This window comes from Temnothorax americanus, unplaced genomic scaffold, assembly GCF_048541705.1.
Source record: "Temnothorax americanus isolate GAGA-0224 unplaced genomic scaffold, ASM4854170v1 Scaffold59, whole genome shotgun sequence".
NCBI classification, from domain to species: Eukaryota; Metazoa; Arthropoda; class Insecta; order Hymenoptera; family Formicidae; genus Temnothorax; species Temnothorax americanus.
In genome coordinates, this window is record NW_027509741.1 from 677,568 (window position 1) to 695,151 (window position 17,584).

Genomic DNA, 17,584 nt, shown 5'->3' on the forward strand with positions numbered 1-17,584 from the left:
ACACCGAAAACTACGGAGCGCACTATGTGGACCTTGTCATCGGCAACCTGGGACACCTAGACATCGAATTCAACGTACGATTACACCTGGACACCGAAAACTATGAAGCGCACTATCTGGATCCCGTCATCAGCAACCCGGGACCGTGGACATCGAATCCAAGGTATTAATACACGTAGACACCGAAAACTACGGAACGCACTATGTAGATCTTGTCATCGGCAACCTGGGACACCTATACATCGAATTCAACGTACGATTACACCTGGACCCCGAAAACTATGAAGCGCACTATCTGGATCTCGTCATCGGCAACCTGGGACACGTAACATCGAATTCGAAGTATTATTACACCTAGACACCGAAAACTTACGGAGCGCGATATCTGGACCTCGTCATCAGCAACCTGGGACAACCTAAACATAGAATTCAAGGTATAAATACACGTAGACACCTAAAACTACGGAAACTCACTATCTAAATTTCATCCTCGGCAACCTGGAACACCTAGACATCGCATTCAACGTATTATTACACCTGGACACCGAAAAACTACGAAGCGCACTATGTAGACCCTCGTCATCGGCAACCTGGGACACCTAGACATCGAATTCAACGTACGATTACACCTGGACACCAAAAACTATGAAGCGCACTATCTGGATCTCGTCATCGGCAACCTGGGACACGTGAACATCGAATTCGAAGTATTATTACACCTAGACACCGAAACTACGGAGCGCGATATCTGGAACTCGTCATCAGCAACCTGGGACACCTATACATCGAATTCAACGTACGATTACACCTGGACCCCGAAAACTATGAAGCGCACTATCTGGATCTCGTCATCGGCAACCTGGGACACGTGAACATCGAATTCGAAGTATTATTACACCTAGACACCGAAAACTACGGAGCGCGATATCTGGAACTCGTCATCAGCAACCTGGGACACCTAAACATCGAATTCAAGGTATAAATACACGTAGACACCGAAAACTACGGAACTCACTATCTAGACATCATCATCGGCAACCTGGAACACCTAGACATCGCATTCAACGTATTATTACACCTGGACACCAAAAACTACGAAGCGCACTATGTGGACCTCGTCATTGGCAACCTGGGACACCTAGACATCGAATTCAACGTACGATTACACCTGGACACCAAAAACTATGAAGCGCACTATCTGGACCTCGTCATCGGCAACCTGGGATACCTAGACATCGCATTCAAGCTTAATTCATAAGAATCGACTTAAAAATTCCCTAGCGGCATTTTCTGCCAAGCGTAGAGAATCTTCTTTTCCGTTAACTCAATATATATTATTTATATATATACCTAATTTACCTAAATAGAAATCTTCCTTCTGACCGATAAGTCTATCGACCTAATTTCGAAATACGCGCGCGATATCGAAACTAGCGATACCTGCGCCGCCAGCGTCGAAAAAGTGAAAGTAACGTTTCTGATTATGACGTCATCATATCAGACGTCGGCGTTAAGTAGTATCTTAAAAATAAATTTTCACATTTGGACTTTGCGTCGCAATATCTCCGCTCGTAGGGCACGTAGCGGAATATTATGAGAGAAACCCCCCCCTAATTGGACCCCAAGCTATCGATCAAGCCTACTTAGAACTTGATCCGTTCACTCGTTATCGAGATCTCAACATCTCGGGTACTCGCACCCGTCGCGTCGCGTAAAAGAGTCACGGTCGGTCTCGCTCCGCGTGTACTTGGCGCGAGACACTACCGTGTCTCTTGATAATGGATTGTTGTCAAAGTTATGTAAATAAGATTATTATTCATATATACCAATTTATCAAACAACACTCGAGCTCCTCTATCGTATTTTTCTCTTAAGTCATAATATTCTCTGCGATCTGACTGCAAACAGCAGTTTACGTCTTTTATTTAGATAGAGAAATAATAATATGCGTTATCGTAAAAATTCCACGATTTTTTGTAGAAATATAAGTAAAACATATCTTTAAAAACCGTTCTGTTTTGGTAAAATTAAAATCATTAAAGAACAAGTTCTTTGACGGACGGAGTCTTATTATGTAAAATAGATATTGAAAAATATTTGAGAAGGATCGAAGGATTTAAACGAGCTTCAATTCCGATCTTATACGGGTCGATCTCCGAGTCCTGTTTAGGGTCAGTGTTCGAGGATATCCATGCAAGATGATCGTAAATCCCAGAAGCGTGCATAAAGAGATATTCTCCAGGGTCTCTAATCATGCGATCGAGTCATTGGTTATATTTTATCGGTTCCGCGAAAACGATACTACCTCGTGGTCGATCGATAGATCGATCGTCCATGGCGATCACGTTGGACAGCTCTTGTTTACATATCTCGACGGTGACCACTCCTGAATTTGAAATGCCACCTTCTACCTTTAGGCACATTCTCGAAAAAGCAACTTTCGCGTCACGTTAACAGAAAGGAGACCCATTTTTTTTAATTATAATAACAACTTTATTCTCTACGTACAAGGTTAATTTATGATAAGCTGGATAGAGCGATATAGATGTTTGTAGATTTTATAGTCAAATTTATACAATTATAGTTTTTTTAATTTAAAAAAAAACTTGATTTTTTATTATTTTTTAACAAATGTTTTGTCTCTAACGGAAAAAGCCCGAAAATAATAAAGGAAAAAAATGAGTGCAATTTGAGAGCAAGATATGAAAAATTTTATAGCAATTGTCTCATCTTTAATTGAATAGACTCCAACTAATTATCTAATTTGTCACGCGCATCGTGGACGAAGAGATGAAACTGCTTTTATCTAGAGAAAAACTCCTTGCATTATAGGTATAAGAAGTCACAATTTAATGTGACCATCGAGGCGGGAAGAAGAAAAATGGGGGATTTCCAGGGTTGAAGATTTGATCTTGAAATCAGTAGACTATCTTATACAAAACGCCAGTTAATCCGAGTCTGTTATACTAGTGACCTGTCAGATTAGATTAAAGGTCCGCAGAAGCACAGACCACCAGGTGGATGGTAACTGATCCCGTGTCAAATGCACGAACTAGTTCAAACGTCCGTCATCCTTTTGCTTCTTTGCATTTCTTTTTTATTCAAAGAATTCTCGCAGCGAAGAAGAAATGCAATGCTGAAATTAACAATAACTCGCTCTTTTAAAACTCGGTTTATTTGCAAAGTTACTTACACAAAAAAAAAATATGCATTTAAGATTAAATAAATAACTGTTTTATGATAATGCACAGATATCTCTAAAAATTTATTTTAAAAGAGATTTTGAATAGAATTTAACATGTTGATTTTTAAAATTAACGTTAGGAGTAACTCCACTATCTAACTTATAATAAAATATTTATAAAAATATATATAGGTATTTTTTTAGCTATCTATAGCATACCCGAAATCATCAAAAATCCTCCGGCTGTTCCCTTGCGAGCGAGACTGTACACAAGTAAAAGATAGCGTTTGAGAAATTCGAGACCGCTGTGAATTTTCTAACTTTTCGCGTGCACGTGAGAGCGCGTCCCTTCGACTTCCGCTTCAGTGGACGGGACCCGAGTTTTCGGCGAAGTCACAAGGTGCCGCTTGTAAAACCAACATTAGCCGACAATACTGGGCCAAGGTGACGTTTCAATTCTGGACCGTGTCTCCATTCAGAGTCAAAAACCGCGAAATCCTCGTCGCGCGACTCCGATATCGAGCGGTGCATTATCCGAAAACCACGTGATTCCCTGAGACCCCTCGCGTTTCCACCCCTGCCCTTCCTCTCGCATCCTTTTGTCGTCTGAGCCATTCGATGCGTGCTGAAAATTATTTCACATCTGCACTCGCGCGACTCCCTCGACAATAGGTCCTCAAAATATTTATTTTTTGGTCCCGCGGTTCGTCCGGCCGAGCGGCCGATCTGAAAGGGGACCGCTTAATCTCGTTAAGAGGCGACAATGGACCGGACGGGACGCCGGGTTTTGACTTCGAAGTTAAGAGGCCCCGATGTCATGTCCTTGCTCCAAGTCGCTTCCTGCCTACCTCGTCATCCTCGCCGTGCTTTTCCGGGAGCGAGGAGGAGATCTAATTTTCTGATTTGCCTCGAGCGTGCAGCCGGGTGCGGCCAATGATTTTCCAACCCAGCGAGATTACCATCGGTAACTTGCACGCGTTATATGGAACGCTTAACTGCATTTGTGGAAAGTGCAGCGTATTTAAACGTCTTGTGAGTCCTAATGCTGGAGTCGTGGATTCCTGCGGATTCTGTACGATTAACACGTGCAAAAGATATAGTAATAAATATAATATAACAATTAAATAATAAATTTATTTCGCCAGTATATAGAATAACAATTAAAGTAATTTTAATCGACCTGACTGGCAATATATATAACGTCTTTCCGATATGAACATTAAAAAACTGTGAGCCAACTTGGTTTGTCGGATTCACACAGCACTTTTTTCAGCTCGATATTGAGACATTATTAATTTTGACCATGGTTTTGGTCAGTTGATGTAATTTTTAAATTAAATAGTTTTTAATTTTATTGCGAAAAATATTACCCCAGCCAGGGTTTGAACCTGGAACCTCCCGTATACCGTGCGGGTGTCGTGCCAATTCGACCACTGGGACTGTGGTAATATTTATCGCAATAACAACTGTAAGATGGAGCACACCGATTACTAGGTCGACGGTGTATAACAAACAGAATAATAAATTTATTTCGCCAGTATATAGAATAACAATTAAAGTAATTTAAATAATTTTTAATGTTCTCATATCGGAAAGATGTTATATATATTGCCAGTCAGGTCGATTTAAATTACTTTAATTGTTATAATAACAATTAAACAAGTTGATCAACAATTTTTATTCTCTTTTAACTTTAATTTTTTTTTAGTTTGCAATGCATATTTTGATTCGAAAACTCAAAAATTAATCTAACAATAAGAACACCGCGATATAATTTTAAAACTTTTGCAACTGGTAACAGCGGTGGTCCGTGGCATTTTTCGGCGTCGTCATTAACGGGTGCGTTCGAAGAATCGATTACGACGGTGTCGCCGGAACGTGCTGGCATCCGCGTGCTTCTAACGTTTACGTTTCAGAACGCGCGATTTTCAGCGGCAGAGGTCGACGAGCGGCAGAACGAATGCTTATGGCAAAAAGGAGCGGAGACACCCACGTAGCGTCAACGAGACTGGAATTCCATCCGGCACTCGTAGCTGGTTGCACCTTCATCTTGCGCCACCGTCCGCACCTCGCGGGAGGTGAAAATATAGACGATAAAACGTGCCTGGAAGTCTAATAAGCTGCTAATTGTCTGATGACGCGACATTATAGCGCGCGTCTCGTGAGCCCGAAATATTGCAAACGCTATCACGTACTTGTCTTTAAAGAAAAATATTCAAGCTTATTTCTCTCTTAGGAGCAACGTTCGCCAATCGTTCGACTCGACCACAGAACGATTGAAAACTCTTTCTTAAACATATTTTATTTTAATATTCCAGCTCTCCCATGACATATCGAGGCTACAACCGTTTTTAAATAAGAAGTATTTAAAGTTTACCAATTAAATTGTTCAAAAATCAGGCATCGCACAATAGTAAAGTTGTATGCAGAATCATACTAATTTTGAAAATATGCTTGAGAATATCTTTACTATTATGTGATATATGTCATACTATAAGCGCACAAATTTTGGACAATGTGATTGGTCAACTGTAAACATTTCTTATTTAAAAATTATTATAGTCTTTGCATTGTGATGTTATAATTTTCATCTCAAAATGACCTCAGGAGTCATTAACAAGAAGTGTGTCACACCGTATGTACAACAAATAATTGTTTATTAATATGAAACATTCTTCGCGTGACAAATAAAAATACTTTAAGAAAAACTCGATCTCGGATCAATTGAGGGTGTTGTTGCTCGAATCTGACGCGGAAGCGAGATAGGCAAATCCCATTGGTACTATTGGCAGTCCCGTCACATCATCATGCCTGAGTTATTTCTATAAGATCGTTAACACCTGAATCACGATCCCGGGATCGTCGCCGGGATAGAAACGCCTGAGATCGAGTTGTCCGTTAAATAATTGAAATAATCTCCCGATGGTGCGACGCGAACGTTCCGAGAATGCCTCGCGGACGAGATCGAAGTGTGTGCACCCGGGTGTGAAGTGTCCGTGCCTTATTACGAACGTGCCATAATAATGTGCGAGCCGTGCAACGGTAAGTATGCGTCGCGCGATATCCGCGCGGCAGCACGCATATTCGCGAAGAGGGTTCCCCTACACCTCTTCCTCTCTCACGCTCTTTCTCTCTTTCTCTCTTTCGCTCTCTCTTGCTCACTCTTTCGCACTTTCTTTCCGCACCTCGCCATTTGGGTGGCACTCAGCCGAGATATTCTTGTCATGCGAACGCCGACGATAATAGTTAAACACGCTTAAGCATCGGCACGTGATCCGCCGACTTGCGCGCGAATAATTGCCGGTTAATCGCCGGGATGTTAAAACGCGTGGTCGTTTGGAGCTCGCCGGACGATTTGCCATGGAACTTCCCGTTGAGTTCTCAGCCGTTCCTAGTCGATGTTAGATACAAAATGATCGATCGCCGGGAAAGTTGGCAATGAGGTAACAATTCAGGCTTGCCGGGTATCAATGCTGATTGTTTGATAGGAAAAATTATAGTCCTATCCAATGCGAATCACGCTTTCTTCGTGCCATTTAAACTTGTAAGAAACTGGCGTCCTATAGATTTTTCAGCAATTAATTGCATAATGCCCAATATTTCTTCGTCAATTTCTTCATTATAGAATACAACATCTATATATATATATCTACATGTGCTAATATCATCTCGAATAAAAAAGAGGGACATTTCCGGATGCATAGTAATCAAACGAGGCGATGCGTTACACTCGTCAGGAATTAATCTCTCGATAATCCTCTTTGAAAAAGGTAAAAATACAGCGCAAACTCTATGTTCCGCAGACTCGATTTTTTCTGAGCACGTACGCGCTTACACCGAGAAGCAAAGTTTGCTTAATCGCCCCCTCTCCCCCCTATCCGTACTTTAATTTCGCAGGGAGCGAATCGTGCGCGATTCAGAAATCTCGTTAGCATTTCCATAATGCCGTCGAATTATCAACACCTATATGCTCTCGCGACTATCTCCCGGGGCTCTCTTCCGTCGTGTTGCCCCCCCCCTTCCCGATCAACTGTGGCCGTGTATGCGCTACGTACGAGATATCTTCCCGGTGCCGAGGCACGCGGCATGATACATAAATAATGCATGGGCACCGCGTCTCGTGTCCCGGTCTGTAATTTGATTGCGGAGGCGTCGATTTAAAAGTTTGGCGCCCACCTTCCCACACGGACGCGACCATAATAGCACTTATACGCATACGCGAGCGAACGCAACGGACGAGAGTAGAGAACACGCGGTGAGAAAGCGCGGAAAGAGGACACGAAGTACCGGGTTGCAGCGAGGGCGGTAGAATGGGGGTGAGGAGAAAAAAGAGCGGAAAGGGGCAGGTTCTCTCGTGGAGATGCTATATCGTCTAAGACAATCACACCATTGTTGCCGGCCACGTGCAATTAGTGATACCATCTCGCGGACTTGTTCATTTATCATCGGTCCCGCGCCACGACTCGTCGGGCCCTACCCTTCTTGTCCTTTTAAATGACAACGATGTCGACGATTGCGCCAAGGGGTGACGGCGCCCTGACTTGCGAGTTTGCGAACTCGCAAGTTCGCAGACGAATTATATATCGCGCCGTATAACGGTATTTACTTTGTGCCAGACATCTTAATCTGTAATTATATAATATACGTCACGAGAACTGCGATGATATCATAGCGATTTCCGTTATGATAATAGCTAATCCATCAATGCATATAGAATACACAATTTATTGTACTCGCAAATAAAGGTGTCCGTAAAGATTTGATGTAGAAAGGGAGAAGGGCCACTGATAGAATTTGCTTAATATAGAAAATAATTCACGAGAAATAAAATAAGGCAAAAGATTTAAGAAGTCGAAACAAACTTACAAAGATCTAGGTCTATCCCGGACACGAGTTTTTAGGTGACACAAGGTATTTTTAGAATGGCATGGCCATGAAACTGTGAAAGGTGAACTCCGTTCTGGACCACCAATGCCATAAACAATTTGGTGATTCAAATTTAATTTATTAATTGATCACTAATTATTTTCATTGTCAAACGTCGATCAGATCTGATGAGAGTCCTCACTTTTGTCACATTTTCCTCAGTTCGTGCAATCGTCCAGAAGGGAGTTCATCTTTACATTTTCACCGCCATCTAAAAACGCCTTGTGCCCGGGATAAAACTTGACCTCTGAAAGTCTGTTTCAACTTCTTAAATGTTTCTATCGCATTGTCCTGGAGTTTGACACAGAATTTAGTCGCATAATGCTTTACAATTATTGTATTAATGTTCTATATTCTCTTGAAATATTATTTACTAAATTCGATTTTGCAATGGATTTCCAAGATGACTGATTTAAAATGACCTAAGTATCTGAATATTTCATGTCGGAGAGACTATATGTTAGTTGTTTAAAGTCGCTCTGCCTTGAGGAATTTCGCAGAAGGGATTGTCCTGAATGTCTTGTGGGTCGTACATCGCGAAAGGCAGCGTCTCATCGCGGCACCATGCGAGACTTCCTTCCTGCCAGGTTCGCTCATCAGCGATGTCAGTCACACCCAGGCGATATTTCAGAGACGGTGATCGCCTCGAGCACCCGTACTCGGCCGTAGGTGCGTTTTGTTTATGGCGGTCCTAACTCGGTCCTCCACCGAGTTAGGTACACACACACACGGCGCGCATCGCGGATTCGTGATTAATTGGCGGCCTTCCAGGTAGCCAGTCGATATTGGCCGGTGGCGACTACGCGGCGCATCGTCGCGGTCTTCCGACGCTAGCACCGGCCATTGTTCTATGATTAATCATCCATTCGTAAGTCAGCGTTCTTTCGCGGTAGAGAACGTCGTTTCAATGTCTCCCGTATCTTTCGCGCTTCGCGTCGCCAATCGATCGATCGTTCGTTTACTCGTGAGCAAGCACGCTCATGACTATGCTGGAGTAAGATACTTGAGCCTTGCTCCAATGTGCGACACGTGTTATAAGATTTCATTTAGCAAGTGTACTTTTTTCTAAATATATTCAAAATATTAATAACAAGGAATTTTTTATGTGTTTTCGTCGTTCTTCCCATTTACAGAAACACGATTCAATTTAATTTAATTATATGTACCTATACTTATATATATATATATATATATATATATATATATATATAGGTTTATTGCTTTTGTGTACATCACCACCATCTGCTTTTTTTAATTCTATCGCGAAATATATGTACAACGCCTATGATTCCGAAATTATTTCCAAGATTTCCAAACCCCGCTATCTCAACATAATTATCGCCTATAATTAATAGTCTATTATTACTAGTTCGTTTATATCTACAGGATGTCTGATTATTGTTATCATTGACTACCATACGATGTCGTATTTTATCACCAGAATGTGAAACTAAAACTAGTATATGTCGTTATCTGAAAAAGAATTTAAAACAATGCTGTGTTAATCTTTTACTTCGCTAGATTAACTCTCGGAAAATGTAAAATCCTTTGAAAAGAAGATATCTTTTCTTCGGAAGATATGGCTGAGTCATTCTTAATTTGTTCTCTATCGAATCAAAAGGTCGCTTCGCGTATACATATAACATAAAACAACGATTCTGGATTTGTATACCCTTGTTATATTATAAATAGAATATACAAGTAATTTTCGAAAACTAACGAATACCCATCGGATCTCGAGCGACTCGAGTCACCACCAGCCAAGAAGGTTAAACGAGAAAAAACACGTGACGCGAGATCAAACTTTATATTTTCATAATTTTACAACAATTTTCTCCGTTAATTGCGAAGTTAAGAATCGATAAGCGATATCGAGAGATTGTCGAACGGGAATTCATATACCGGTGCGGTGCACAGTTTATGCTCGGCAATCCATCGGAGTCGAATCACTTTATCACCGTCGACACGCGATCGAATGTTTCACGACGAGCGTTTCCGTGTAATGTGACATCATGGAAATCAAAGATTCAAGGCGTCCCCATCATAACCATTTACCGTTGACACTGTCTGCATCGTTCAACCGTTGTCACTACGCGCGCCGCATACGCGATCAATGCAGTCGAGACGGCTGCAGTCAAACGGCGAGACTCATCAAAAGCCGGAAGCTTGCGACGACGCAGAAAGTAATGTATTAATGTCGCGCCGGCAGTCAATATCACCCGGAATTGTTAATCGATTACGGATTTTCGTCAGATTTCCTCGATCGCTCGATGATCACGCGCGAAGGAAGTCACGGTAAAACGTCTCCCGAGTGAAGCACTTGCTTGGAATACCAATCGATCTATGGCAATGCGCGCACAATTAGCAACGCGTACGCATTAAATTTTGTGAGGAATTTCAACAATTTCTTTTGTCTCACGGGCGAACATTTTGTTGTTACACTACGACAAGCTGTTTGAGCCTTTTTTTCAATAGTTAGTGAATGCTTAGGATTTGAATGAAGAAGGTGCATGGCTTAAGATTAATGAACCGCTTATGGTAGAGCATGTGCAGAAGCATGTAAATGCTGCCTCTATGTAATCCGTGACAGGTAATTTTAATGTTGATTTTTAGATTTGGAAGGAACGATTTTGGGATTCTCGCAGTATATAGTTCGCGGACATTAATTTCGGTGAAATTAGTGACGTGATTCTAATACGTTCCCTCCTCTTCGCGGGAATTCCTCCAATTTCTCTGCTGTATATCTGTCAGCTCGTCAAATTAATCACCGGTCTATCTTCTCTCCGTTCTGGCTTCTCTCCTCCGTGACCCTCGCCTATCCGGGCATGGATCGCATTTTTGGGCCCCCTCGGGAAACGTGCCGATCGCAGAAATTTCGCAAATCCCAATAAAACTGAGATGGCCGTGTCGGCAACACGTGTCCACAGTCCTCCACGAAATGCGAAAAATGTCTCCGATGTCTCAGCTTTTGCTGATTCGGCTTGCTAAATCTATTCGTCCGATCTCGACGTTCATTCCCGTCCGCGGTCCGCCAGGTTCAATCGCCGACTCTCGGACTCTTGCTTACGGGTCCCGAATCGTTATCAGTGCGTAGGATAAAATTTAGCACGCACCAATAACGATATTTATTATAACATGTTGTAATCATGTCTGCGGGAAAAATTACGAGTATCTTGTAAGACTATATTTAATCAAATAAATTTAATAATTAACTTAATTCAAATATTATAAATTTAAATATTATAAATAAATATAGACTTTACATCTGAAACAAAAATCAAAATTATCGAGACAAGTAGTTATTGAAATCGGAGATATGTAAAATTAATATTTATGCCTTCTCTAGATTTACGAACAAAATTGATTACAGCCTTCTGATTTTATTAATATCGCGCTTGTTTTTTTGAAATAACTGGTATTATATAAAACAAAGAAGTTTCTTAAAATGTGGTTCAACCGTATTAAAGGCAAGATTAAGACGAGACAGATTTCAGGGAGCGCGTATACACATATGTATCGCGCATCAGAAATATCTGACACCTAACTAACATGCTAAAGACCGTGATTTTGCCTTCGTACATTCGCACGATTCGCGAAACCTCGATGCGCAAAAAGAAGATGCGAGGGGAGGAAAGAAAAGATGCTGCCGCGTGGACCAGTCCTCTCTCTTTCTCGGGGTTAACCGTGAGCGTGTCGCTGGCGCAGTATGATGCCGATCCTATCTGAGGCGGCTAATATAGTTGTCGTGAATATCTTAAGGCTGGGCGCGCATTCCACGGGGTTCCTCTTCGAGGGTCGCCGCGGGGCGCCCATTCGATCTGGCGAAAGCATCTGCTAATTCGGAATCATGGGAATTTGATTGGCCTTCTCTCGGTAGGTACGCGCCAACGCGCCCTTATCGCTCCCGCAAGCGTCACCGGAATTAATTCAACATTAAGCCCGCTTCACCATTACTCGCTCGTTGCAGGAATGGACTGACTGAAAAATTTACGTCAGAGGAAATATATACTTCTTACGTATACAGGAAGAAAAAGTGTCGCACGAGAGAGATCTCTCTAAATAATCGTTCAATCATTTTTATAGGCACTATTATAATTTCCGTATATAAATCATATTGCATTACCAGATAATACCTCACATTTTTTGTATCGCCGTGAGAATGCAGATAAACGCGAAGGAATAAATTTTATTTTTTATTTTTATAATCAATAAGACGACAATAATTTAAGCGTTTTAAATTTCCCATGAATTTTATTTGGAGCAATTATAGAAGGAATTACGTTTATAGTTGTTCACACAGATGATCCTTTCAATAATATATATAGATGTAAATCTGTCATTTAAGATTTTAACTTGGATAAAAACAGATCATTCACACACAGTTTTTATCTCAATTATGTCTGCCATCCTTCTTTCGCTTAAGAACGTGATCTGCTAGCTGGTAATCCCAGCGAGCGGCTAACGGCCGATTCATCACTGACCGGCGTAATCCGCGACGAAGCGGCGTGCAAATCGATTACGCTAAAAGATCGCGAGATTACGCGGCGTATTCCACGGCAACTTTGTTACATCGACACCGGCGACAAGAAATAATCGGTCGCTTCCCGTTGCACGCGCGCTCGCTCGCTCTTGCTCGCATAATGCGCCGTAAGATAAACGCTCGGACGCGTTCCGCTCTTCGTTCCGGATGCTGCGAGTCGGACACGTTCCCCTCTTTCACGGAGGAGGCGAGAGGGACGAGACGCACCGTCCTTCGGTGAATTAGCATGTAAATCCGCGGTATTAAGACGTCGGTGGTAACGCGGGATGATGAAACGCTCCGTCCTGGCATTGTTAATCAAGGAATTAGCATATGAAATCTGTATTATATACGGTGGACCTCGTGGTCGTCGTATCAGCCGGCCGTGTGGGATGCGCCAGGTAACCCTCTCTGGAACGCGCACTCTCAACGCCGGACTACGATATCCTGAAGCCCCGCATATTCTCAAGCGCGACGTATTTCATTAATTTTTGTGGAAACAGGAACGTACAGCCCGTCAGTCTTGTAATCTAAAAGATAAAGAAAGAGGGAGAGAAATAACTTTAAATAATTTAATTTAAAAAATATGTATGTCTTGGTTCTCCATTTAAAATATTTTTTTTCTGTGGTACTATTACGAACAGTATAGTATAAAGAAAAAATAATCAAGATTAAAAGGTGTCAAATATTAATTTCTCATTTAATTTCTTAACAATGTAGTGACACAACTGCAGCATCTCTATTCGAAAAATTATACGCGATTGTATTGAAATTCCCAATTACGACCATCAATATATACCTATATCGCCATCCGACGATCCGTCAGTGGCTCTTCTGCACGGTGGCTATGTCGCACACGTGGACATACCGAAAGGGGGCCGGGTGGGTCCGAATGTGAGCGCATCCACGTAACGCGCAGCGCATCCCGACGTACATACGCTGGCCACGAAGTGCGGGGTGTACATAATAAATAAGAGGGACTTTATCAGATCCCACGCAGACCCCTGCGGCTACCAGCGGCATTATAATGCCCGTAAGCTGATTAGCCGCTTGAATTTGTCCACGTTCTTATAATTGGCTCAATAAGCAGGTTGCCCGATTAACGGTCCCTCTCTCTTCCGACGTTTCTTTGTATATTTATACGCATTTTCCTCGGCTTGTTCGTTTTGGATGAGCCTTACGCCTCTGTATTACCGTGGATATATGGTATACCGCAGGGGGGGTGTACCCCGCCGTCTGGATGGCAAATGCCCTCGGACAAACGCGAGGAAATATGGGTGGCGTAACCGTGGCCGCGTGAAAAATCTCCGTAAGCGACGGCCTCTTTATGTACCACGGCCGTAAGGGCATTAATGTTGGGGTATTTTTCAGATTTACGACGTGCCACTGTACATATTAATCGCGTTTACCTTCGCATTTATTATCACTGCATAGCGTGATATATTTTGAACCCTTTAATCGTGAAAATTAACAGAGATGTTCTGTCTCTTTCGGCAATATTATTTTTATATTGATAGACAATGATTATGTGTATAAAAGCGGAACATTTTTTTTGCAATTTTAATTCCGGAGGATACGCAGAGAAGGAGGAGAGGAGAGAATATCTAATTTTACTTTATTAAATTTTCAATTTAATGATATTGTGCGCCATTACGTCAATATGTTCAACGCTAATACATCTAAAGATATTTACGCAAACGTCACCTCGGTGTGCAGGCACCTTTAAGCCGTATTTATTCAACGGCGGGCCCGAAAACCCCGGGAGGGAACAAAACGCGCAACAAATAGGACTTAATCGGCCGGCTACATCGATACTAAACGCGCGGTTCATTGTGTGGAGGCAAACGCCTGCTCGATATAATTGGCCTCTAATTAGAGTCCGGCAAAAAGTAAACTCATCGCTCGTCCGCCCCACCAGCTTCTCCATTCCTCTCTTCACTGTTCTCTCGTTCCTCTTAGATTCTCGCTTCTCTCTCCTCTCTTTTATTCATGTCTTATAAAATCTCCTCTTTGTCCTGTGACTTCTCTGTCCATGGAGCTTCGCTTTTTGCAGCTCTTCGTCATCTTCGAGAGTTTTCATTCCTATCGTTTCTTTGACTTCAATTAAATTCGACGAGTTATTGACATTTAGCCAATCATGCAATAATCACGATACTTTTATATAATAATTTGATTAAGAAACTTAGTATTGATTAAGAAACCTTCCAATGTTCAAAATGCGCTAAAATAGACACCAATAGTTACCAAAATTATATAATTATACAGTTAAATGTTCTACAGCGAAATTGAAATTTTCATATCGGCAAAAAGGATAAGGAATTAATGACGTCCGTGATCCCGGAATGAATATATCTTAAGACTTCGCGACGAGGCCCACGCCATTGCTCAGGGTACCTGTCAGCGCGTCGAGAGGCGCTCGCGAGGCCGTTTAACGCTTTACACATCGTCGACGGAGAGACGACGACTCAACTAGCCCGCGCTGCGCGCGGCGATGGAGATTGATTTGCCTTTGTTGGCAATTAGCCCGCGTCCATTAGTCAGCCGCTGACTTTTCAATCGACCGCCAAAACGAACGAACGGGAGGGATCGTTACGGAGTCGGCAGCCTCGTCATCGCCTAACAAATGGATTTTCTTCACGGGCCCCTTCGCCCCTTAATCCTCCCCCTCTCGCCGTGATGCGATGCGACGCGACGCGACGCGACGAGCGTGTTTACGCGTCGAAAAATCCGCTAACGCGGTGGTTAATTAGAGGGGCGCCCGCCATTCCCTGGGAAGATGCATCGTTGCGAAAGCGATGAACAGGAGAGCGCCGCTAAAGACCTCGATCACGCAAAATGATAAATAGTGATAGAGTATCTCGGAATCTTTTTTCACGGCATGCAATAATCTTTTATTCTCGAGTTCTTTAATGAATTTTGAGTAAGACTAGAAATCTAAGAATCGTGTCCCATTCTTTTGATGTTATTTCTCTGTTTATTTTGAAAATTTTTGACTGTTCATACATCATTCGATGCTTCAATTAGGTAATCACAATTACTAGGTATCGACGGAATTTTCTAGTTTACTCGATGATCGAGTTGTAATATTATTTAGTATATGTAATACTATTCTACTATCTTCGAATATTCGAGCCTGGCGAATCTCGCCTCCGCGCATAATTTTCTCTCCTCTTCGCCTCTTTCCGTCCTGGGTGCTCCCTTTGGACCATGTCGTGCTTTTTTTCGGCGGCCAATTAGACTATGATTTACAACGATCGTTTAGACGAGCATTTAAAGCTCGTAAAAGTCTGCCGCTACCGATAATTAGCGAGACATTAAACTCATTAAAAGCATTAGCGTATGCCGCGCAATATGCCAATTAATTAACGATCAACCAGCTCGTCGAATAAATCCCGATTCCAATCATGTTTGAAAATACCTCTCATTGTGTAAACAAGGACCTCTATTTATTCGCACTTTTATTCCATTTAGTTTATAAACTTATATAATAAATACGATAATGACAACAATATTTGTGTCATTTAAAGAATTAAGCGAGCTCAAGGAGAGTCTGGGAAATTTTCTAAAAAATATAAAGTTTTTTTTATAAAACAACATTATAACATATAGAAAATTATTCGCGTATTTATTTAGAGTGGAAATTTTTAACGATTTTATTCGTAGATTAAACAAAATATCAATATATCTCTTTATCCATGTAAAGAGTCCGTCCATTGATGTTTGAATTTCGCAAGCAGTTAGCTCGCAATAAAAAGAGGCACTCTTCACAGAGCAACTAGAAATCTCGAAGAACGTTTACGGCGGAAATCCACAATTTCAGACACGAGCAAGAGAGCTAACATTGTTGCTGTACAGTTAATTGGAGCGATTTCGAAGTGAATTGTTAGAGCGCGGAGGTGTTGCCGGGTCGTAACCTCAAGGCTTTACAGAGTATCGGGCTGAAGAGGGTGAACAGACGGGGGAAGACAAACAGACGCGAAGGAAGAGAGAGGATGGAGGTGAAGGAAGAAAACGCGCAGGAACACGAAGACACGAAACGAAGACAGCATCGGGAGGCGTCTCGAGGTGGCGGATTATCGGGAGAAGAACGGGAGAAGGAGAAGAGAAAGAAAGAAAGAGAGAGAGAGAGAGAGAGAGAGAGAGAGAACGAGTATGGGTTAACGAGGGTGTGATTCATGGGGCCCCGGCGGCGCGGTTCCCCGTTCGCGGTCGAAAGGTGCTCATATCCCAAAATTATGTCCGGTCTGCACCTGCTGCATCCACGAACTTCCAGTTGCTTATTCGGCTGTTGGTGACATCCTCCAACAGTAGTCCAACGTATAGTATATTCCCCCTCTCCTCCAAATCTGCGATCGATCGTCAATTCGAAGCGATAAGCGATGTAACGAATTGATCGGCGACTGTAATGACTGCTATCAGCGCGTCTCGGTGTGTACATTGCACGTATATATTACGCATGTAAGATATTCTGAATAGATAATAATTATATTTGTTTAAGATAATTAATAATAATATTTTAATGATGTATAGTCAAAGTATGTCGTTTACAGGATGCGCGCGCTCCTTTGTATTTCTTAAAAAATGAAATTTTCTATCTATCTGAGAGAAGATAAATATTTATTTACTCGTATTTTTTTACATATGCTAAAAATTATCTAACCATTCTAACCCAAAATAATTCTATTCTATATAGATCTGTTATTTCAGGTCGGCACAATGTGTTGGCCTTTCTTGAAACCGGATTTTCTTAGTTTCTGTTATTCAGACTTTTATTCAATATCTGATATGACTAGAGAGATTTAATGATCAATATATAATACTTAACAAGAGTCACACTTTATCTCTTCGAGTAATCTTTATCTCCTAAGTCACATTGTGTGTATATGAAATCAGACAATTAACTTAGGATGAGATTTAAATATAAAATCAGTTTTTATATTAACACGTCTTAAGCT